General features: G+C 35.8%; 1 long non-coding RNA gene across 2 annotated transcripts; it reads right to left on the bottom strand.

The window, feature by feature from the left end:
• Positions 1–4332: 4332 nt before the first annotated feature.
• LOC145613581 (uncharacterized) lies at positions 4333–8258 on the bottom strand. Of its 2 annotated transcripts, XR_014106993.1 has the most exons (6): positions 8058–8258; positions 7290–7437; positions 7021–7172; positions 6137–6582; positions 5056–5128; positions 4333–4957 (listed from the first exon to the last, which is right to left on the bottom strand). It is a non-coding gene; the product is annotated as an uncharacterized LOC145613581 (long non-coding RNA). The 2 variants fall into 2 exon arrangements; XR_014106992.1 differs by having other exon boundaries at positions 6137–7172.
• Between the last annotated feature and the right edge of the window lie 17586 nt (positions 8259–25844).

Raw genomic sequence — 25844 nt, 5'->3', positions numbered from 1 at the left:
TTAAATAAAAATTAGACCTAGTATTTTAGAGAGAGAAAGTAGCTTATTCTTCAAGTTTCTTCATAATCAAGACATGGTCAAGGTTATTTCAATCCAATACTAAAGTTTCAAGTTTTCATCTTTAATCAAGTTTCGCTTTAGTAATCTCTAGTCCTTTCTTTTAGTTTGATTTATTTGCTTTGATATTGTTTATTTTCATCTATCTCTTTAGTTGACCTTGTTGGATTTGTTTTTCTTTGTTTTTAGTCATGTTTAGTTTTGTGCTTATTAAATCCTTTTTTAGTTTTGTTATTATGGTTAGCTTCTCTTAACTAAGCTAAGTTTTTAGCTAGGGGGAAGGGGTGAAAAACATGTATTAATATGGATGATTGATGATGATTTGATTAAACTCATGCCATAAATTGATGAATGTATGATTTTTGATAGCTTGAGAATATTAGTAGCACATTATTTGATGTTCCCTAATTTAGATGCATGAGAGTGATTTAAATTAGATTAAGATCACCTTTACTTTAATGATTGTATGAAAATGAATTATTTGAGTAGATTTTTATGTATTGTGCACTCTTAATCTCTTGCCTTGATTAGTGAATAATTGGATGCATGAAAGTGATCTTAATTATGCCAAGACATAGTTCATTGATTTACTTAAACAATTGCATGAAAGTGAGTTGTTTAAGTAGAATTTAGCATTCTATGACATGTTCTTCATGATAATCATCGTTGTCCACCTTTGTTTAATCATGTTTGACACCCCCGTATCCCTAGCATTGTTTATCTTTGGTTTAATCTTTTTTATCTTTCTTTCTTTGTTTCTTTAGTGTCCTTAATCAAAGAAACCAACAAAAAAATTCTCTAATTTACTCTTGGTTTAGTGAATTTGGTGTTTAACTAGTGTGCTTCCTTTTGGGTTCGACCCTTACTTTCCACTAACTAGTTTAGTGAAGGTCTAGGTTTATAAATAATTAATTTGATTAGGGTAGTAGATTCAACGACCTACTTTACCGTAATCATCCACGTTGGCATTGCCATGTTGCAACAGGCCAAGACCCGGGTGACGGGTCATGGATGCGGGCCAAAGGGTGCGTGGCGGCCCAAACGAATCCAACTTGGGGCTCAGGGTTGGGTGCAACATGGTTAGCTCACAATGCATGTGAGTTATCTTAGGGAGCAAGTGAGGAAGTGGTCCTCACCTAACCACGTGACACTTGTTACTTTGTAATTCCTTGGTTTATTTAACTAAAGATGGAATTCAACATTCTTTCTATGCGGGATCTTTTTATGAAAAAGCCCCACATTGAAAGATGAGTGAAATTCACAAGAAAACACTCCTTATAAATAGCCAAGGCATACCTTGGGATTGTTCGCTTGAGTAAGAGTTAGAAAGGCTTCTCCATTGAGAAAACCTTTAAACTCATAATTACTCAAGTAGTTTGGTCGGGTGGCTAACCTTCAAGCAATATACCTAGCCGGGGTCGTGTTGCGGGTGTATACTGTCGAAGGTTTTCGCCCATTGCGAGACTTAAGCTTCCTCAAGTAAGATCTTGGGATACGAGCATAGCACGCTTCAAAGATATTTTCGTCTTTCCTTAATTCTTGTTAATTAAATATGTCTTTTGATTATATCAATTGTGAGTGCGTTCTTGGCTCGGGTTTTATTTTCGCGATGAGTCGGACTCATCAAAACCCAACAGTGGTATTAGAGCTGGGTTATTTATTTTTATAATCATAATTTTCAAGGTGTTTTATGGTTTTATTTTTCTAGTTTTATTGATCGAATTAGATTAGTAGCTTGGTTTTATTAATTTTAATCCAGTTTCAAAGCTTATTATGGCCCCAAACCCAGATTTTCGCCCAAAAATAGTGAATTTTAGGTGGAAAAGGCATTCCGAAAATGTTTTCATTGTTTTAGGGACGTGTTTTAGGCCAAAATCTGACCAAAAATGCCTTTTTCGAGGGATTTTTCCTTTTGACGAAAAATTTATGTCTTTCTAACCTTGAATCTTAATGGCATATTTATGGTGATTATGTATTTGGTCCTTTCCTTAATATTTCTGCAATTTTGAACCTCTTTAAGCATGGTTACTTGGTTGTAATTAGTGCTTGAAAGATCGGTTAAAATTTTCACATAATTGCAAATCCAAGTCATTAAGTGTGAAAAATTTATTCTTTGAGGCTTCTAAGTACTATATATCCAATCATTAATTGTTGTAAGTGGTTAGAACTTTGAGTTACTTAATTCCATTATTTTTTGGTTGAAATTTTTATTTAATCATGTATTAAGTTGATTGGAATCACAAATTTTGAAACTTCTGATAAAATTTCATTTATCTTCCTATTGGAAGATATAATTTTTCAAGGATTCACAAGTTAAAGTTGGAATCATTATTTGAATTTAATGTTCATAATTGCAACTCACTTTTATTTTTTCAAGTCTCATGATTAATTTAAATTAATTAAATTAATAGTGAGTATTGCCTTATTCATTTTATTGCATCAAGTTGAACCAGTTTTATTAAAGAATAGTTCTTGGAAATAAATTTGCTTTTGTGCACTTAGATGAATATATTAAGTTGGACTTGTTTTATTTTCATTTTGCTTAAAATATTGATTCTAAACTAAATTAAAATTGATTAGAAACGTCACACAAAATAGGGAAATAATCCCGAGGCACTAGCACACAAGCTGAAGTACAATAGCCACGAATTTCCCTTGGCCTGCTGGGTTGCTCGCACAGCGCGCATGGGGCTATCGCGGGATAACGGTTATGCGATTGGTGCGTGCGAGGATTGGTGCACATGTGTGAATGTGTGCAATGCGAGCAAGTGTAGTGCATTGATGCGTTGTAGAGTGCATGTGGGGTTTGATGCGTTCTTGCGGCACGATGTGCACAACCCCACACTTGGCACTTTAGCCCCGAGTTTTATGGCAATGTTATTTTGCGGATTTTGCCGTTTTACTTATTCTAATTAATTTTATTATATTTGGTTTTAATTATTTTAATTAAATTTTGAGGCTAGACTTCGGTTTTGAGCGGCATTGGCAAAATTTTATTTTGGTATAATTTTTTGTTTACCGGCTTAATTAATTGGATTAATTAAGATGGATGCGAAATTTAGTGGGAGCTTCAATTTTAATTGCGCTAAATTACATAATCGGTTAAACAACATTGACTAGTTTTAATTAGGCGTGTTAATTGGATTAACGACCTAAATTAGTTACTAGTTTACGCGTGTTTGTGCATTGTTACTTGTATATCGTTGTAAAATGCATGGGCCATTCACAAATAGTGAATGGAATGTATATTCTTCCTAAGGTTTTAAAAAATGGCAACTAGTGGGGCCCGATTAGGATAGAAAATCCGGACTGCAATCCGTAATGTATTTTTGTAAATCTAAATACGGTCTGCAAACCGTTGAGTATTTTTGTACCTTAATAGTTAGATTAGTCCTAATCGTAGACACTAGTATTTGCATAATTGTGGTCATGTCTTGAAGACAGAGATTCTTGGAAGACGAAACCATGAAGTTGCAAAAGTTGACCCTTTAAGACTTGAAGACTCAAGGGGTCATGCTAGTTGTCAAATGCATCTTTATTTATGTTTTCGATATATATTTATGATTATATACATGAATTATATGTTAGATGCATGTTTAGGATTTTTAATGTTGTGATGATAAATTAAGTTCACTTAAATCAACCAACATAGAAACCCTTGGTCCCTAAAATATTGAGTAAAATTGACATTCCAAAACAACACTTATCGACCTTTTGAGAGTAGTACTAGTGGAAAAATAGCTAGCCGTAACGGGCAAAAAAGGCTTATCTGTAACGGGCAGCGGGTGTTACGTATGCCACCGTTACGCATAGCTAGTGTTAATCGTAACGGGCAGTGTCCGTTACGAATAACGGGTTATTCGTAACGGGCAATGTTCGTTACGAATAACGGGTTATTCATAACAAGCACTTGAAATGTCCGTTACGAATAACACGAATAACCCGTTATTCGTAACGGGAACTTGAAATGCCCATTACGAATAACGCGTTATTTGTAACGGGCACTCGTTATTTGCAACGGACATTTCAAGTGCCCGTTACGAATAACCCGTTATTCGTAACGGACATTTCAAGTGCCCGTTACGAATAACCCGTTATTCGTAACGGACATTTTAAGTGCCCGTTTCAAATAACGACTTATTTGTAACGGAAAATTCAACTGCCCGTTACAAATAACGGTGTTATTTGTAACGGGCCTGATATATGCTCGTTACAAATAGTGTGTGCCCCAATTATAAAAAAAATTAGCTAGCTTGCATAAAAATTATAGCACGGTTATTTTATTAATTAATTGAGATAAAACAAAGAACTTCATATTTATACAATCACAAAAAAAAAATACATTTTTTATCGCCTAATTACTAAAACTAAACTGGGCTCAGTAGTTCATAATAAATGGGGAAAATAAAGCAATATGAAACAATAATTAAAACATCAGTATGTCCACAAGGAAATTTGTGAATCTCAGGTACTAACATCTGAATGTAGATTCAACCACAAACCTTTCACGTCTCTGGTAAAATTTGGACTCCTTTTTTAATACAAATCTAAATTCATCGCTATATCCATATGAAAATATTATGTCAGCGTATTCCTCCATGACAGCATTTGCACATGAACTCATCAACTCCAAGGCTTTTCTATAACGAGGCTTCTCAAATTTATGAGCTTCAGAGAACCTTCGAAAATTCCAGCCATCAATGACAACAACCATCCGAGTGGGCAGCATAATTTTGTACTTAAAAGGACTTAACATACTCATATTTGTTGTTTTCCATGGACTTTTCAACTATTTCTTTTGTAAAAAAAAACACTAAAAAAATAGAGCAAAAGAAAATCAATCATCTCTTGTGTCTCCTTCATGTCTCCAATCCCACTTCTGCCCACCATCTTTTTCCCTCTGGCATAATGATAATGTTAAAAATCCAGTTTATTCAATAACATGTACAAAAACAACAAGCTCGCTAAGCTAAATTAATTTCCTATTTGGAGGCTTACCCATTATAAACACCAACAAAAGTAGCATTCAAACAATTTCAACTTGACTACGATGTTCAAGAACTTCATTAACCTGAAAAACATCAAAAGAAAATTCATCTTTATACTTTATAATACTCATGACCAGTTGATTATCAAACAGAATTGAATAGCAAAAAAATACTCGTATCCAATGATTAGTATTCATTCATGTATTCAGAATCCATGAATTCATTAGCCGTTATATTCACAACTTATTACTCTATAAAACTTTTTTCCCTAAACTTTACATTGATTTTGACATAGTAGAAAATAGACATAAATAGGGAAGGACCGACAGTTTAAAGGGCCCATACTATCAATTATATAAAATCAACGGTTAAGTAAGCAACAAACTCCCATCCCACCTGTAATATATTCAATATTGGTCAGATTTAATGACTTGACTGACATAGATATGAATATTCCAAAATTCTAGCATACTCAATAATTCAAGTGCTATTTGTTATTTGACATATTTGGTGGCCATATTAAATCAATGTAATTAATCTTACTATACTGTGAGAAGAAAGGAGGGGAAAAGGCATAATATTATAACAAGAGGATTCACTGTCAAGAAAAGTAAGAAAAAGATCCTATGATGGAAAAGTAGAAACAGGAAGTTGGTGTAAATTCATTTCTAGAACAATGATCATTTAACATTCAGCAGGTTGTAGAATGAAAAACAAACTGTATATCAACTAGAAGTGGCTAAAGGGTTGTTCGACGGATCAGGTCTGTTTACATAATATCGGGTTGGGCCATATTTGCGGCCATTGCCAATATTACCTCAGGTCAAATCAGGTCAATTTTGAATCTTATATCATATTATGTAATACTCTGTATCATGTAAGGTATGGGTTTTTACTAATTATGAGTCGGTTTTGATGTCTACCTGCTACCACATAGCGAGTGACTCATTAAAAAGTAATGGATAAAATTAAGAAGCATATATGAAATGCTAAATGCCTGTATTAACTAACTACAGCAAAAGATATGATGACCAAGGCGAAAGAATTGACAAAATTGCATACTAATTAGGTAGAAAGCGAATTAAATTTACCTGTAGTATATGCTCCTCGAACCACTGAATTAAAACAAGCAGCAGTGGAAGCTGAATCAAAGCTTCTAGGACTGTAATTTCTTCCTCTGTGGGCAGTTTTTCCTATGCCTTTGATACTTCCCCATGGCTCCAGGTAAAAGCCTTCGTTCTGCTCGTGGTGCTTAAAACCATCCATCTGTGGAGCAGCTTCGAGACTACCGTCACTACTAGACATACTTCCTAAATAGGATGACTTTGGAATTGAGGACGACCTTCCTTCTGTTCTTCTCCAGAATTTTGGACTCAAGAATTCTGTACTAGGACAGCATGTGCTTCTTGCTGAGTCATTGTTGGCTATTCTTCCGCTTTCCACAGCTAAATCATGTGAGATCTAATACAATGCTCTCTCGAGGCCAAATACTCTATTCTCCAAAGAGTCAATCCCACTTTGAGAATTACCCATAAATCTCCGAATATTGCAAAGCAAAAGGTTGATGTCAGTTATCAATATTCAAATTAAAAATGCAGAAACTACAATGATCTTTTTTCACTACTCTCACTCATATTATTATAGCTGTTTGTTTTTTTCACTACCCATAAATCTAAGCATTTATTAGATTATGTACATGTAATACAAGATACGCTTCCAATTGGTAGCAAGGTTGCGTAAAACAAAACCTAACATGAAGAGGCCATTGCAATATACAAAAATTTCTGAGCGCATGCAACCTTATCAGGTAGAAAATATCAACTAAAAATCACCAACATTCACCAATTGCAAACACTCATTAACAGAGTACTAGCCTAGCAAAGGACATGGAATATTTGTGCAAAAACATTTACAATGATAGAATGTAGAAGATTTAAAACACAAAATTAAGAAAAGATGTTCAACATCATAGTACCGGAGCCAATTCGACTGCAGAAGAGGGGCGATTATTAACGATGTTTATCAACTCAGCTTAGGTAGCCGATACTCTTTAAATTTCTCTCTAAGATCATTGATACTTTCTCTAGTCTGATCACAAGCAACACTCTCAACCAAATAATCATAAACCTAATCACAAATTGTAAGAATAAACATCAACTGTAGGTATAATTGTCTCCATATCACGAAATCAAAAACACGCCATTCAGCTAAAAAAAAGGAAACGAACAAAGCTAAAGTATCAACCTTGAATTCAGACGATTTTAACAAACCCATGGCCCGGGTAGGTTCCTTGGCAGCCCCTCTCGTATGTAATAAATCAAGTACTTCGAAATTAGTAAGAATGCCAGCATTGCAGAGGTTGGGTAAAACAAAACCTAACATGAAGAGGCCACTGCAGTATACAAAAATATCTGAGCGCATGCAACCTTATCAGGTAGAAAACATTAACTAAAAATCACCAACATTCACCAATTGTAGATTAAAACACCAAAGAATGCAGAAAGAAAGAACCTTGCATAGAGAATCAATAACCAATACCAAAATTCTCACTTCAATAAACAGATTAACAGAGATTATATACCAACAACCCATAAATTACCACTAAAAATGAACGAATTGGGGATAAATTGATTGATTTCGGGAAAGAACTCGAAGAACCCTAGAATTAATCAACATGTCATATCAGGTTTCTTAATTCTCTCTATAAACAAAAAAAATTACAAAAAAAATTCGGCAATCAGGTATTAATCGACAAAGATGAACTAAATTCACTACTGATTGCATGTATTACTCGCTTCAATTGAAGAACATATTTTTTTTTAGATTTATTATTCGTTTATACGTACAAAGGATAATCAAACCATATAAATGCCAAAAATGCATCAAATACAAAATGCATGTAGAAAAAACTAAAGCAAATTAGAATTCACAAGAACAAATTCAAGAATTTAAACAATTAGATGCCCAGAAATCAATTCAAGAAGAGGAAAAAACAATTAAAGGACTTCTTACCTCACGATCTAAAATGATTGAAGTTTTCGGCAAAGATATCCTAAATTATCGAAGAATTGTTCTTCAGTGGTTAGGTTTAGAGATCTTCACTTGTTGTTAAGGGGAAGATTGATGGAGGAGAGGAGAGAGGGCCTGAGTTTGAAATGAGAGAAAGAGGTGAATGACAGGGAAGAGAGGAGAGGAGAGGAGAGGCAGTGAGGGACTGATGAGAGAGAAAGATCGAGGTGAATGACGGTTGTGAAACCCTAAAATTCCAAGTACTGGGCTCCTCTCATCAGTTGGGCCAAGTTTGGGCATTTGTGTCGGGCACAATACGCCTGTTACGTGTAATATAGTATTTGTAACGGGAAAAATAGTGTCCGTTACGAATACTTATTTATCGTAACGGGCACTGATTTGTCCGTTACGAATACTTATTTATTCGTAACGGGCACTGATTTGTCCGTTACGAATACATACGTATTCGTAACGGACACTATTTTGCCCGTTACGAATAAATAAGTATTCGTAACGGACACTATTTTGCCCGTTAGGAATATCTTAATTGTAACGGGCAAATCTTTGCCCGTTACAAATAGCCTGTTACGAATGAGATTTTTTCCACTAGTGTAGTGATGGACTACGCCAAAGCGACGCATCACTATTACGCCCTAGGATACGTAAGGTATATCGGTTATGCAAGGTTGTTTTGGTTATAATCAAAGATATGAGTGATGGAGTCCTAACATGTCGTGGCAAAGTGGATAAGCTGTTGAGAGAGCATTAGATGCGATGATTTATCCAACCAAGAGTAGCTTGGAGCCATTAGCAAAGAGTTGCTTATCTTAGAAGATTGAGTGTTAAGATAAGCCAAAGCATGCTTAACCACTCATTGTTTCTTTAGATCTTGGAATCACCTTATACTCGCCAAATGCGGACAAATTTAATGCGTGGATAAGACGCTTAATAAAATTGAAATTTTGCATGATTTCTTTTAAATTTCAAACTTATTATGTTATTTTCTTGATAAATGGTTATACTTTGCACATATATTTGTAGAATCAAAATCAAACTATATTGTTTTCCATGATTGGTAAAGGAAATCTTTGAGAATGGTTTTCAAAGAAAGGAAAGATATTTCTAAAATACAATTCTCATAAATAACTTTTATAAGTCCGAAAGGATGGCTGGACATCATGTATTCAAAATACTAGGTAGTTTTGATAAACATGAAGTATTGAGTTGGAAACTCAAAATTATCAATGCTTGACAACCAACATATCTTTTTGCTCTATACGCTGATGAGTACAACCCATTGATGTATTAATTCAAGTACGAATTAAAGAAAAAGATAGAACTTTGTTATACGGCGCACAAAATGCTTAATTATGCCTAACAAAGTATAAAAGTCAAAGACTCTTAAAGAAATTATTCTCAAATATTATGAGATAAAGTATGATAAGAATTATAGGAAACGAGGAACAACGAAAAGGAATTAGATTCCATTTCTATTAAAAGGTTCATGTTACTCTAATTAACTTATCAAGTCATTATCTTCACAAGTATCAGATACTGCTTGAGTGTTCCACTTTGAAAGTGACCTCAAACTATTAAAGATAAGCTAAGTTATTGACTTACAAGCTTAGAATGAAGAAAGAAGAGCTACATCAGTTGTAAGGTCGTATGCTTAATTTAATGACCTTTTAAGCTATGGCTGAAGCAAATAAATTTTTATTGTATTCCATAATTAGCAAACAATCCAATAACACAAGGAAAGACTCACATTCAAAGTAAAGAGCAATAGTTGCGAATTTATTCGAATGGCATGGCTGTCTAAACCATGAGTCAAGAATTCTTGATTATAGACAAACATTTCCCTAACATGAAAACTAAGGAAAGATCGAGCGATGTTTGCTCGAGCCAAGCGTGACCATCACAAAGTTATGAAATTTAAATTTTCATAAATAAACTCCACAAAGAACATAGTGTGTTTTCACGGAGACCTCAATGCCATTTAAAAATGACTCGAACAATGATGGATCACATCCCTTCCTATAAAATCTTAAAGATTTGCACAAATGACTAATGTTACACTAAACAAAATGTCAAAGCTAAGAAAGGACACCATATTCGGTTATGGATAGAAATAACTTCTAAACGTCTTTTCAAGTATGTCTAAAACTCTTAGCCACAGTGGAAGTTCACTGGCTAAGTAAGAGCTTAGTAACTCAGTGGGAGCTTAATGGCTCATTAAAGGCTAAGATAGCTCAAGTAGGAGCTAACTATTAGTTTCAAAATGAACTTTTAACCAAAGACAATATACATGTCTCTTTGTAAGCATTCAATTGATACTACGGGCATAACCTCTACAACCTAAATGAGAACATAATGTTTGTTGCTCTAAGTGGTGTCTTTCTGGAAAGTAACACATTTCCAGAATGACAAGTGGGATGAAAATGAACTCGATGACTATCGAGCTTGGCAACAAACTAGAACTCAGAATCTCGGAAGACTCAAAAGGGCTTCATGAGAATGATTTATCAAGAATAATCAAAAGGACTTTACAAGTGACTTAAAAGAGAATTCATTACTCACAAAAAATCTAAAAAGTTAGAGTAAGATCAACATATTCAAAGGGCTTTGAAAGCGCCTTGAAACTCAGTGCTTGATGTAATTACCCCGTATAGGTATAGGATTCACCAAAGCTTGGATTGAATCCTATAAATTTTCTATTAAGTTAGAAATAAACCTAGGACTTACAAGCATACTATTTACTACTTCCTCCGTTCTATTAATATTGCAACAATGGACTTTTTGCACTATTCATCACTCTTGTTTGACCATATAATATGAGTTATGCGTTAAGCAAAATATAGTCAAGTGGGATCTTGTTGGATTCGTCTCATAAAATACTTTCACAATATCAACTTTTTATAATTTTTACTCTTACACAATTATAGATATTTAGCATATAAAAGGTGTTTCGGGATGCGTAATTTCCTCCTTGTTGCAATATTAACAGAACGGAGGAAGTATTAGATAGTAAGGGAATAATGTCTTGTAAGATAGCTACGATGAATCCAAATTCCAAATAATGGTTAGAGGCCACAAAATCCGAAACAAACTCCATGTTTGAAAATCATGTTAAAAACTTGATTAATTTTCATGAGGGTGAAAGACCTATCGATCGCAAATAAGTTTTCAAGGAGAAAACTAACAAATGTGGAAATGTATATGCATACATAGTTAGATTGGTTGAAAAGGTTATAATTAAATTCACAGAGTTGATTATTAATAACACTACGTGAAAAAAATGAAATTGGCACCGGTTCAAACCCGGCCTAAGGCACCGGTTTGAACCGATGTCAATGTGGGGGGTGCCAATTACCCCCCTTTTTGCCACCGGTTCAAAATCGGTGCCATAATTGATTTTTGGCACCGGTTAACCGGTGCCATAACTATTTTTTTTTTGGAACTAAAGTCAATTGGCACTGGTTAATCGGTGCCAATTCATGTATTTTTTTTTATTTTTTTTTTAGTTTGCTTTCTCCACTTAGACATACAACAAGAGATATATTGATCAAAATTGATCATTAAATAACAAATATAATCAGAAACATATAACCAAGCTTGAATACGAAACATAATCAGAAATTTATTGATGATTAAATTGTTATTTTACAATACAAAAAAAAAAATAAAATTACAACATCAAAATCCAAAAAAAAAAAAATACAACATCGAAGAAAAAAAAATTACAACATTGAAATCAAAATTCCAAAATCAACACCTTGATTCCTTACCTGCATCAATTAAAACAACGAAATTAATAAATACACACAATAAACTAAAATTACGAAAATTAAACCCAGAAAATAAACCCAAAAATCACGAAATTAAAAGCAAGAAAATAAACCCATAAATCCCCCCCCCCCAAAAAAAAAAAACCCAAAAATCCAGAAAATTGATAAAAAAATATTCACGAACTGAAAATAAAAAAATAAAAAAAAAACCCAGAAACTCAAAATTATAAGAAAAATTGAAAAAAAATACAAAATCCCAGAAATTTTTTTTTTTTTAAAAAAAACCCCATAAAACTCAAAATTTTTTTTTAAAAAAAAAAAACCCAAAATACACATGCATGTACCCAGAAAATTTGATTAATTAAACCCAAAATTAAACCAAGAAAAACCGAGAAAAATCGAATCAAAATACAAAACCGATTAAATTCGGATAATATACCAAGAAAAATTGAGAAAACTCGAATTAAAATCCAATAACTGATTAAATAAACCAATGAAAAATCGATTTAAATCCAAAATCAAACCCAAATTTAAATATAACAAAATCTCCAATAATCGATAAAACAAACCCAACAAAATCGATTTAAACCCTAACCTCGAATGATTATACCCAGAAATTGTTGTTGATGTTGATGTCAGTGGGCATTGTGGCGGTGGTCGACCTTTGTAGTGGTGGTGGCGGCTTTGCGGCTGTGGTGATGTGGTGGTGGTGGGCTTTGTGGCGGTGGTCGAATTTGTGGTGGTGAAGATCGAAGAGAGATAGGAGATCGAAGAATCTAGGGAGAGGAGATGAAAGAAGATCGAAGAAGCTAGGGAGAGGAGATCGAATAAGGGAGATGACAGGAGGATCGAATAAGGGAGATGAGAGGAGAGAGAAGGGAGAGAGGAGAGAGAAGGAGAGAGGAGAAAATGGAATAGAAGGAGGCGGAGTGAGAATTTATTAGGGTTATGTATGTGACGATCCGATTTTTTTTTTTTACCTCTTTTGCCACCGGTTCAAAACTGAACCGGTGCCATATGTCTAGCCCAGTTAAAGCTGCTTCAATCTTAGCCTTTTTGCCACCGATTTTCCTTGAACCGGTGGCAATATAGGGGTGCCCTTTGCTGTTTTTCTACTAGTGTAAAAACCTATTTGCCAATCGGAATGCTCAAGTCTTTTCGTGATTATTCTAGCAAAATTGCACATATGGAGTATGGAAAAATAGATACCAAAACCGCCTTCCTAAAATAGAATTTTGGAAGTGACTATGAAAATAGTCTAAGGGTTTTTAAAATCTAAATAATGCTAGATTTGAAAGCAAGCTCAAGAAATCCATTATGGGATTGAAGGAATCATTGCATAAAGGAATTGGAACGTGTTTTCTCATAAAGTTAATAAAAGGATTGACTTATCAGAGAAACATAGAAATTCTTGTGGATAAGAAGTTTAGTTGGAGCAAGATTCAATCTCATAAGGTCCAACAAGAAGTTTACAAACTCAGTTGTAAATTAACTATCAAATGCTAAATGCTTAGATTTGAATTTATTTTTGACAATGGACCAAGAAAAAGACAATAACTAGTACATATTGGTTATTAAGATCTATTGTATAGACTTAATAAAATGTTTAAATGAGTAAAGGAATTTACCGCATTAAATATGAATTGAAGGGCTTTGAAAGGCTTTTGACCCATATCTATAAAACTATGTAAATGTTTGAACTAAGTATAAGTTACGCTAAATACTAAGTCAAACAAGAAAGACTCGAGTAGAGACTTTCAACCATATCACATAGCAAACAGTTTAGCAAGACTCAGTGAAACTGGATGAGCTAAAATGTAACATGGATGGAAAAAGATTAAGAATCATTCTAAAATTAAATCCGTCATGTACGCTATGATATGAAATTGTCACAAGACTTACTTGCTTAGAGCATGTGAATTATGTATATAGTACCAATCAACCTGAATCTATGTAATAGATTGTTAGATTATTGCCAAGAACATCCAAAGTACTTGGATAATTATGAGGATGAGTTCTTGACGCATGGAAACAAATATGATTTGAGTTATGATGTTTCAATCACAAACCTTAACAAGGATTAGATCCTTAACAAGGAAGTCGTTTATAAGCACGAGCTAACAATGAGTCGTGGCTTGAGAATGGTAACACGGACGTGCATTTGTGTGTAATGTGCGCGAATTTATGGTAAATTTTTATGATCACAACTGATTAGGGTATCCTAAATCATTGTGAGCCATTTATAATGAAACCCAAGCAAAGCATCTTCAGGAAGTCTACTAAAATATATGTAAAGAATACTGTTTCCTTAATGGCAATAATGAAGAAGATGTTCTATGGAAAGTTCGTTGTTGAACGTTAATGATTATTATAGGTTTTCAAGTTAAAGATCTCAAACTCTATAAATAGAACCAAAGTTCAGCCATTTTAATCCAAAAGCCTCTTGCTATTAAAGCTTCATCCTTCTTTTCTTCTTTCTTCCTCCCATTTTCGTACTACTTCACCCTGTATATGTTCTAGGCCATTTTTCAACCACTTATGATCATTTTTAGCCGTTTGTTGTTTGAGACAAAGTTGTTCCTCTAAAAAACTACTTGAGGTTAGGCTCAAGAATAACCTAATTAAAAGTTATATACTATGAGATATGGCTTCTACAAGATCTGACGTCTTCTTTTTAACGTGAACCTTCTCGTAAGCTTTGCTACTTTATATTGTTTTGCGGTTAGTCTTTCAAAACTAATATCTATTTTCAATTTATAATTTTTATAAGGTTTCATATTTTATGCTTATTTAATATACTTCATATAATGTTTATTTAGGAGATAGTTCGTGGTAGTAAATCTTGGTGGAATAGTTGTAATGATCAAGGTACGTACTTCTGGCTAGATCATTAAATATGTAATTTTATACAAATGTGTTTTGTGTTTTGAATGATGAAATATGTTTGAATGTTGAACAAGGATTTATGAATGTTTATGAAATAAATATTTTGAAATGTTTTACTGTTTACCTTCGGAAATAAGTTCAATGTTCTAAAAAGTTGTTTATACGCATACTTGAATTCAAATTCATTTTAAAGAACAAATATTATTTAAATCCCATACATGGAATTGGAAGGTTGATTTATCAAAAATATATATTGGATTTTTATGACTCCCACTATGCGGAGATAAAATTAAAGACTATGGGTTATGTATGACCTAGTATTTCCCCTTGATATAGCACTATGTAAGGAGTTACTAGCATGGGGGGTGTGCACACTTAAGTGGAAAAATGATTTTCGAAAACAATGATCTTCCATTTCTATTGGAATCTATTTTGGTAAAGTCGTTGGTTTTGAAATGTTGATAATATTTGGAATGTTCCTAAACGTTTATAAATGTGAAATTTCTATTTATGGAAGGTTTGAATAATTGTTATTTATAATTGCTAAATCTTACAAAAACATGTTTAATTAAATAACATGATTTTACGAATCTAGCATTACTATGTACTTAGCGTTTTTGCTAATAAGTATCTCTTTTGTTTTGGCTTAGCCCTACTTATCATTATGATAAGTAGATAGGTGATTATGACTCGACGTGATCTAAATGTGGCATTGGGCATGAAGGGCGATAATCGTGTAGTCTAGATTTCATGGTTGATGTTTTGTATGAGGAATTCTCATATGGTTCAATTTTGAAAGCCATTATTACAATTATTATCAGTATATAAAAGTTTAGTATGTATTTCCTCCACTACAAGTCTCTGTTTTGAAAAGCCTTACGTAATCACATGGTGGTAATATCCCTAAGTTACTCTCTAAATAATGTTTTATTTTTAATTATCATTGGAGATTAATTTGGGGTGTTACAAGAGTTTTGGAGCCTTGAGCTCAAAACCTTCCCCCTGCATAAGGAAGCTCTTGAACTCCTCCAGCCCATCTTTAAGAAAGCCCAGGGTCGTGTCTCCAACTAAACAGGCGTACGGATCTTTAAAATTGTCTGCATCGGCCTCTAGGTTCTCCACTTCTTGATTCACCGCCTTCCCTTCGTCAGGGTGGGGGGCGGCCCCAAATTATGAGGATAGCACCGTGTCCAGTTCGGCAGCTTTGGCCGAGATCCTAGTTTTAGAGCCCCGGCCGCCTTCGGAGATAGAAACTCCCTCCGAAACTAAGGGCTCTTTTCCCTTATCCTTCCTCCTAGTGTCCGCCTGATTTCTATGAAGAGGAGCGCTGCGAGATGCAGGTCAATAGGTTCAGCAATTATTGTGCCAATTCTAGGTCTGGCCAACCTGGTAGTGTGTGGAAGGGGTTGTTGAGAAATTCGAGTGAATGCCCCAACGTCCTCCTGAGAAGAGGAAGGAGGTTATTTCAAAGATTACAACTCAACAGGGTCTATGACCGAGTAGGCGAATTAGGGAAGTGACGGCCAGGAGCCTGTCCTAACGTCTGCCTTCCTGGAGGAACGCCTTGCCTCAGGCGTTCTTCGAATGAGGTGATCACTTCGACTTTCGAGCATTTTGATTACCGTGGAAGTGTTCGTGTTAGTGTTTGTGGTAGTGGTTATCTCCCCGTCCGTGTCATTTATATTATGGGGGACTCTAAGGTTTACCAGACTGCTTTCTTAGTTTCCCTTGGCGTACATGTCGTACGTCTGCATCGTTCGGGCTATTTTCGATTGTAGGGAAAGAGAAGAGTAGGTGGATGAGAGTTGGTACACACTAGAAATGGACCCATTCCATGAAGGAGACATTTTGTCTCCGTCCACTCTAGACTCCTTAGTCCCAGGCAAACGGCCGGCCTCATGAGGAGAAAGAGACGAAGCTAAGTGTTGAGCCAGGTTTTGAAAAAAAGAAAAAACTAAGGCAAATAAAAGAGAAGTAAGAAGAACAGTCGGCTTACCTCTGTACGTGTATAAAACTCTGGAAATCCTTGAAAGTCTTGGAAGCTGACCAGAAAACACAAATTTGTGACCGGAAAATTCAAGCGTATGGGAGAGCTCTTAAAGATTTAAGGAAGAAATCACTTTCTCTTTTTAAAAGCTCTAACTTATGTCTAAATTTCTCAAAGTCCCAAAGTAAGAAAATGAAGTTAAACACCCCATATTTATAGGAAAATTTATGGGGAAAAAATGGTAATCTACATTTCCCCCCTAAAAATTCTAAAGGCAAATTTTTTAAAAAGTTAACCTAGAATTCGAATAAACAAATTACCTTTTTCGTCACTTTAAATGGAAGAGAACAAACGGACTGACAGCACGTTAAAATAGATGGACTTATCAGCCGAATCTAAACCGTTGTCCCGAAATCCCGGGCAACAAGTGTCTTTTCTAAAAAGGAAGTCGGCCTGCTGCGTCCGACTAGCCTTCAAATCCAAGATGTATCCAAATAGAGGAATTACAAGAGGATAGAACCAAGCGTTCGGCCCAAAGAAAGAATCCCCTAATGAAACGAATGGTAATGTTTGCATACCAACTCAATACACAAAGTTCTATGAATACTCGGACATGACTGAACGAGTAGAAAATCAGAGGAGGCGGCCCATAAAGTACGAGTCGCCCCCTCTTAGGGAAAAAAATTTCCCAAACATGTGGACTAATTACCCCCCGGTGACATGTGGCCCAATCAGAAGGCGACACGTGTCACTATAAGAAAAAGCCACCTATACAACCTTATTTAACAACACCTGAATAAGAGAGAAAAGGACCCTCCTTACATCAAGAGGCCCAAATCCGAGAAAGTCGCAAAACGACGCTTACCAAGGACATGTGTCCCTACCTGATTGCGCCGCCAATCAGAAAACATCATTCAAGGGGGCAAACCCTAAGAAGCTCAAATCCCCACCCCTATAAATACCCCAATCATTTATGATGGGAGGGGTGGATTAAGACAGCATTTAATGGAGCATAAAACAACTCTAACTTCTCTCTACTTTCTCTCTCTAGCCTTTCCAATTTCAAGTTACTAAGTTAATCAGCGGAGGCGAATATTTCGTTACCGGAATCTTTGTGTTTTGCAGGTGTCCGAGTCTACTTGTTAGAAGAACGTGAAAAAATTCCGAGGAAATCACAAAATCATCTGAAACAATTATTAATCATAATCCATTTATAACTCAAAATAACCTTTTATATAATAATAGAAGACTAAAATAAATTCTATCGAATTTAAGAATACAATTATAATTAATAGACCCTCCACATGATCATTCGATCCGTACATAAAACTCGATTTAGGCCTAGTTTAGTATTTTTACCATAACGTCCTCGTTATAACTCAATATTGGGCTTATAATATATCGTTGGAAAGCTCTTTCAAACCTCATCCAATTACATTATTATAAGACCCATAATATAAACCACACTAAATTGGATTGGGCGTTAATTATAAATAGGATACGAAATGAATGATTTTCGAAATATGAAATTAATTATTTTTAAAACATTTTTAGAAAACAAGAGAATTCACGAGACTCTTCAAAATTTCACCTTACTTGATAATCAGTGATGTGAAATGTACTCATAACTGGGTTAGGTTTTTAGGGAGACACAATCAAGTGTCTACACTACCCAATCAAGATAATAACATTATCGAATGAAACCTGCGTCCAGTGGCTTCTTTACTTCTACTGCAATCGCCTGATTCCCCTCTTCTCCATTATTTCTCTTCTTCTGCCGGACAGGTTTAATAGTCAAGTTCATGGCTAACTTTTGAACGGCCAGATTTGGACTGATGCCCGCCATTTCATGAAATCTAAACGCAAACATATCTTTAAATTCTCTTAACAATTTTACTAAGTCATCTCCAAGCAAACCCATAGCCATAATGCCCACTTTTGACCTTCCGATTAGGATGGTTAATATCGAGTAAGATGTCTTTATGATCTTCGGCCAGCTGCGGCCTCATCTCTTTTGGTAGTGTGACAGTCATTAGCTCCTATGTTTGCTCTTTGTTGATCGATTTACGCTTCTGGCCGACCTGAGATTGTAGATACCTATAAATTTCTCCCAAAACCAATCCCGATGAAGAACAAACTTTCACTGCCATTATTGGTCGGGTTGAGTATTTAACATTTGGAGTACTTAATCCATATTTCCATTCATTACATTTCATAAACCAACTCAATTCTTAGCCCATTTTGCTAAACCATAACTTATTTTTCTCTTTTCGTGTCCACATCACAAAACCGAGAGAAACTGATTTTGTGGCCCTATAATTATGATCCAACTAGTATTAGGTTGGATAGGTCTTGAAATACGCTTTACAACTATATATCATAAACCCAATTCCGATTGAAAACAAAGAAGATATGAGCAAAATACTAAACTTAGTTAAAAACCGAAACCCTTTCACTAAAACGGCCATATCTTAAAACCTACAAATGATTTTGACTTGATTCTAATTGGATTGGAAAGTAGACTTGAAAATATTTCCAATTATATATTATATGTTTTATTTTGAATTACGAATCAAAATTTATCATAGTTTTAAAAACACGTAAAAAAACTGGAATTACTGCCAAACAACTAAATTGCCGCATCGCGAAAATTGTTGACGTATCAGGGTGCCTTGTACTGTGACACGGTATTCTATACCATGTCGTGGTACCGGGACACGGTGGTTTTTCCATGTCTTTTCCGCATTTTTTCTCGCATTTTAGGAAAAGATGTACACCGTGACACAGCGCCACGTGACGCGCAACGGTGGACAATACCGCATCGCGGTGTCCTTTGTCGTATCACGGTACGCATACCTCACGCCTTTTATCATTTAGGGGAAAACATTTTACCGCACCACAATAGGTAATATCGTGACACGGTGCCTAGTGACCGTGTCATGGTACACACACCGTGTCATGGTGCCCCAAATCAGGGTTTTTATCTTTTCTATGGTTCCGTGTGATCCCCTACTCATTTCTTCGCGAGCCTGATTTCTACCGTTCGGGGCACAAAATCATTCTCTCTTCAAGATCAAAAGGCATTCCTCCTCCTCCTCCTCTCTCTCTCTCTCTCTCTCTCTCTCTCTCTCTCTCTCTCTCTCTTTCTCTCTCTAAGCGTTAAATCTATATTCACATTCTCTCATCATTCCTTACTTAAGCACTCGAACGAGTCCATACAAAACTCGAGGTTCCGTCCTTAAACCAAGGCGTAAAAGGTAGAATTTACTGAGGGCTTAGACCAAATCAGCTCTACTTATAATTTAATTTAATTTATATTTTTATTGAAGTTACTAACAGTTTATTCATGATGTAGCAATTTAAAGGAACGCGCGAAATGTGAGTAATTAATTAATTTAATTACTTATTTTTATTCTTGTTGCTAGTATCATGATTAGGTTTATATTTGATTTGACTACCAATTTATGGTTAAATTGCTTCTAATATTAATTTTGATTTTATTATATTTATGTATCACTGTATTGCATGTTTAAAGGGAATATGTAATTGAGAATCACACCTAATAAGATAATTTGGACAACCGGTTTACGTTCCTTTTTATTATTGTTGTTTAATTAAGTGATCAATAATATTTTAGACGTATATGTTTCATTAATATTCAACCAATTTAGCCTAGTAATAGTTTGGAGCAAATTCACTAGTAGAAAATAGTTAATGGGAAGCCCCAAATGGCAAGCGGTTATGCACTTCCGCTTCCAAAATTGTAAATGGCAAGCGGTTTTAGGTGATCCGTTTGCATAATTATAGATTGCAAGCGGTTTTGTGTGAACCGCTTGCCAAAACCCCAAACGGCAAGCGGATCGTACCGTACACCACTTGCCTTTACAAAAAAACCCTATCCATTTCATACCCAATTCTCACTCCACCCATTCTCTCTCCTCTTCTCTCTCCTCTCTTTCTCAGTTCTCACTCTCCTCTCTCGATCGCTGTCGTTCTCACTCCTCCCTCCATTTCTCACTCCCTTCATTTCACTCTCCTCTCTCAATCTCTTTCTCACTCCCTCCATTTCTTTGTTTCTCACTCTCCTCGACCAAAACCCGCAAAAATTTTGAGCAAATTCGAACCAAAAAGGGTATAATTTTGAGCAAATTTCGAGTCAAATTTAGACTACAATTTCGAGCAACTTTCGAGTAAAATTTTTAGTAAATTTTGAGGAAATTCGTGCAAACCATGTGGGTTTTTAAGTTTTTTTAGGTCGAATTCGACCATCAAAATTCTAGTTCTAGAGTTTTCATGGTCGAATTTAACCTCTAAAACCATAATTTCAAACTAAAATCGGTGTTTTCATGGCTGCGGATGTGGTTTGGGTGGAGATGTGGGTTTTGTTTGGGTGGGTTGTGGGTTATGGAGGGTGGAGGTGTGGGGTGGTGGGTGAGTTACGGTTTGGGTAGAGATGTGGGTTTTCTTTGGGTGAGTTGTGGGTTACAGAGGGTGGAGGTCTGAGGTGTGGGAAGATGCGGAGATCTTATTTAGGTGGGTTGTGGGTTTTGTTTGGGTGGGTTGTGGGTTACAGAGGGGGAAGGTGTGGGGTGATGGGTGGGTGGGTTAGGGAGGCAGGAGGTGTGAGGTGGTGGCTGGGTACGGGTGGGTGGGTCAGGGTTGGGGGTTCTAGTGGCTGGATACGGGTATGTTGGTTGTAGCTAGTGGGTGGTGGTGTGGGATGGTGACTGGTTGTGTGTTTTTGTTTATTATCAATTTTTTTGCTGATGAAAATCAGAAATTGTAATATTACAATAATTAATTAATAAAAATATTAATGTTTTTACATATGTTTTGATTGTGTATCAATTTAAGTGAAAAAAAAACAAAAAAAAAATTATTTTTAACACCCCTAATGGGCAGCGGTTTGGTGCCAAAACCGCTTCCCTTTAACAACTACTAGGAAGCGGTTTCGAACTGCTTGCCATTTTAAAGACCAATTGCAAGCCCCCTAAGGGCATGCGGTTTAGAACCTCTACCCATTAGGGGGTTTGAACCGCTTGCCATTATGTTTTTCTACTAGTGATCGAATCTTTGTCTGTATGCCTTCGAGATCGCAGGAATCACTTTTCATTATAAGAATCGAGTAGAGGCCAATACGGGCGAATGTGACTCCATGAATCACTTTGTACCATCATCCTCGATCCTCCTTTCGTGGTTAAGAACCATATGGAGTTAGTAAACTCATGGATTATGAATGGGGTGTAACCTTCACGGGTCAATTGTTGTTGCCTTTCATTGCCCCTTTATCTTGGTTGTCTTTTATGATCTATAAACGGTTTACAAGTTCCTTAAAAACTTGTTGGCGGCTCCCAAGGAAAGACCTTTCTTCAGAATTTTGCTCGGACGCTTTCCTATGTATGCGTGATGTTGGCTTTATAGCTACTTGATTACATTACTCAGCTATTTTCTAATTTCCTTGAATGGATCCTATCTTTCCATCCATCCGCTCAAACTTCATCAGCATTAAGTAAGGAACGATTATGCTTTTGTTGCTATTAAAGTAGGGCGCCCGAGAATAACATTGTAGCCCATGAGCTCTTTGACCACTAGGAAGAAAACAACCATGTTCCTTCCTTCTCTCTTCTTCCCGATCCGAACAGGCAGGTCAATTCTTCCGACCTGGTAGATAATACTCCCTCTAAATCTGACTATTGGATGAGAAATATCATGGATAGCATCTTCTGGGAACTTAAAATTTTTCAAACATCTTAGGCTGATTATGTCAGACGACCTACCAGTATCTACTAACACTCGGTCAACCTTAAAATTTGCAACTTTTAAGAGGAACACCATGGGATCTAACTTGCAAACCATCACTTCTAGGAAAGGTATATCCTTAACCCCTTCAGTGTGCATCACATTCTCAGTCCATGCATCTTGTTTAATTGCTTTAATGGTTGGGCCGCCTGCATACAACAAAGCCACCTAATAAAGGTCCACGAACCCTGAATCAGTGCTTTTCCCATCATTCTTCTTCTCGAATTTGTTGTCTGTCCGGGTGTAGGTGAACTTAGACTTCATGACGTACCAGTTGGGCATGCCCTTCTCAGCCAGCTTGTCTAGCAACCTCTTCAAGTTGTTGTAGTCGTTCGTGCCATGCCCCACATCTTTGTGGTAATGACAGCACTTGCTCTTGTTTTGGTACTAAGCCAATCCTCTCAACGGTTGAGGCTTCTCAAACTCGAACTATTGTCCTTGATTTTCATCAAAATTGAATAACAATCTTTGTTGAATTCATACTAGAGTTCGTACATCTTGGCTTTCTTTGATTTTTTCCATTGGCTGTCGGCTACCTAGACTTCTTTTCTTTTTTTGCTTCCTTCTTTCCTCTTATCGGCCAACTCTTGCTGAGTAGATTGCTTCTTCTTAGCCCACTTAACCAGTACTTCTACTTTTGTAAGCGAACAGAAATCAGCTGCTTCAATATAGGCTTTGGCTTCCCTTAGAACACCAGCGTATGTCCGAACCTTTTTTATGATCAAGTCAAACTTGAAACTGCTATGCCTTAATCCCCGAAGAAACTCCAAGTAGGCCAATTCTTCCGGCAGATTATGAATTTGGGCTTTCTCTTGATTAAACCTTTGGACGTACGAACGCAACCCTTTGTTCTTTCCTTGGACTATAGTTGCCAAATTAAGGTTAGTCTTCCGAGGATATATGTTGTAGGAGAAGTTTCCAACAAACAACAGACTGAGAGTTGTAAAGCAATTGATGCATCCGGGCGGCAGGCTATGGAAACAATCATGAGTCATGCCCCTGAGAGTGGTCGAGAATCATATACACCAAATGGTATCATCCACACTTTACAAGTACATCAGATTTTTGTACGAGGTGACGTGCTCTTTTGGGTTGCCCGTACCATCATAGGCACCCATAAGTACACTCTTCATCATCGCTGATTAAGTAGAGTTGAGAATTTCTTGAGAAACAGAGGCAGCTTGTCACTAAGATTTAACAAGCGCATTTGCCAATCAATGGGCTGAGGTTATGCGGCGGGTTTGGCTAAGTAAACTACATGTTCGTACAACTAGCCATATTTCCCGTACTGTATATAAACAGAGGGATTAGGCGGCAGAATTGCACTAAAATATTGGGGCATCTATTATTAAAGGGTTTCAACTACAAGAATTTGAGTAGGTGTACTGTAAGCTTGACTTCTGCAGGTCCTGGCCAAGCTGGTATGCTTGGAGAAGGTGTAGTTTGAGAAATTATCAAGCATGGTTGAAGTGGAAGTAGTGTCCAAATAGGTTGCCCGCTCACGCTGCTTATGCCGAATGTGTTCTCTTGCATCCTTCCACCGCCAAGACGGCTCAGTTACTTCCTTCTAAGGCTGTTGATATGCCCCCCCGGCTGAATATGTTTTCTCGAGGAGCCTAGACATATTCGTCTGTGGAACCCTCGGTGACCGTCCATGTCGGCGGAATGGGGTATTCTTGGCATCTTCAGCATTGGCAGCCTTGCTCTAAGCTTTTCTCTAAGGGCCTTCTCCTTCCCTCCTGGGATGCTGCCTAGAACTAGAAGGCATCTTACTCTCAAGCTCTCTTCGAAGCTTATTGAAGGCATCTTGGAGAGAACTAGTAGTCGCTAGAGGATCCTCGACCTCATGGAATAAGGTAGTTAGAGGATCACTAGTATTGATTGTTGCGATTAAATTCTCTACGCGTCCGTCCTTACCAGGATCAGGACCAGTGTTAGTTGTCTGACCATCTAATGCCATAACGAACGAGTATCCCTACAGAAGGCGCCAAATGTTATATGGTTTTTTTATTCCTTCGGGATATTGGTCGTGCTCTCGAACAGATAGGCTCGAACACCTGAAAAATAATGAATATTCCATTTACCAGAATATTCGCCTTCGACGGTCAAGTTAGTAACTGGAAAATGGAAAAACTAGAGGGAGAAAGTAGAGAGAAGTTGGAGCTCTTATTGCTCTTTTTATGTTATGTCACAATCCACCCCTCTTATCACAAATGATTAGGGTATTTATAGGGGTGGGGAATTGTGCCCCTTTAGGGATTTAGAATTACATGCTCTGATTGGCGACGCAATCAAGTGATGACACGTGTTATCTTCCAATAGGGACATGTGTTGCCCTTTTATTGGGCCACGTGTCGCCATTGGATTGGTCCACGTGTTGGTGTTATTTTTACCCTAAATAATTAGTGATGTGTCTTTTAGTAAATGTTATTTTAATTTTTAATGTTTATTATTCGAAATACTTTCTTAGAACTTCTAATATATATTAAAAATAACATAAAAAAAAAATCCATTTGCAATATTTGACACAAATTCTGTTAAATATCTGATTGATTACTATATTTTTACTAATGTTAATTTATATAGTTGTCAATGTATTATCATGGAAAGATACATCAAATATTTTATTTATATATAAATTTGCTAATATATATAAGATATGTTTCTTAAATAGATTTTTTTAAAAATAAAATAAATAATAAAACCTAAGGACACACCAGAAGATGACATGTGTTGTTAGTTGTGTGTCTTTTAGTATACTAGAATATCTGTGGTTAAATGCATAAGATATTGTATTACACGGAATGATATAAGCATTTTTAAAATTAGTTTTCTTTCATACAATATATTTTACTCCCGAAATGTGAAAATTTTAAGTTACAGGTGGTTTTACCATACTTGGTACAGACAAAAAAAGGCGGAAAAAACATGTAGCTATTTTGTAAAGAACATAAATCTGTTTTGTGAAGAACATATAGTTGTTTTGTAAAGAATATCCCGTTTATTTTTATTTAATATCTAAAGAACATCTTTGATATTAATATAAAAAATAAATAAATAAAAACACGATAATATTATGTAATGAACATTATTTATATGTACCCACCATAATTTGAAGACAAAATTCAAAAAAACCACTTCACATTAAGCAATGAACATTATGTCACAAATAAAATTACATTACAATGGTAATCAAATAACATAGACATATATTCTTTTCACTCTTATTTGATGGAAATAAGTTCTTTTCACTCTAGTTATATGTTCAATACTGTAGGGAATAATTTCAAGCCTTAAATCCCACTAGCTCGAACCCCACTGAGATCATACACT

Source organism: Chenopodium album, chromosome 3 (assembly GCF_948465745.1).
Source record: "Chenopodium album chromosome 3, dcCheAlbu1.1, whole genome shotgun sequence".
NCBI lineage: Eukaryota > Viridiplantae > Streptophyta > Magnoliopsida > Caryophyllales > Amaranthaceae > Chenopodium > Chenopodium album.
The sequence above is the reverse complement of the archived record's forward strand: the minus strand, read 5'-3'. Positions and strand labels throughout refer to the sequence as shown.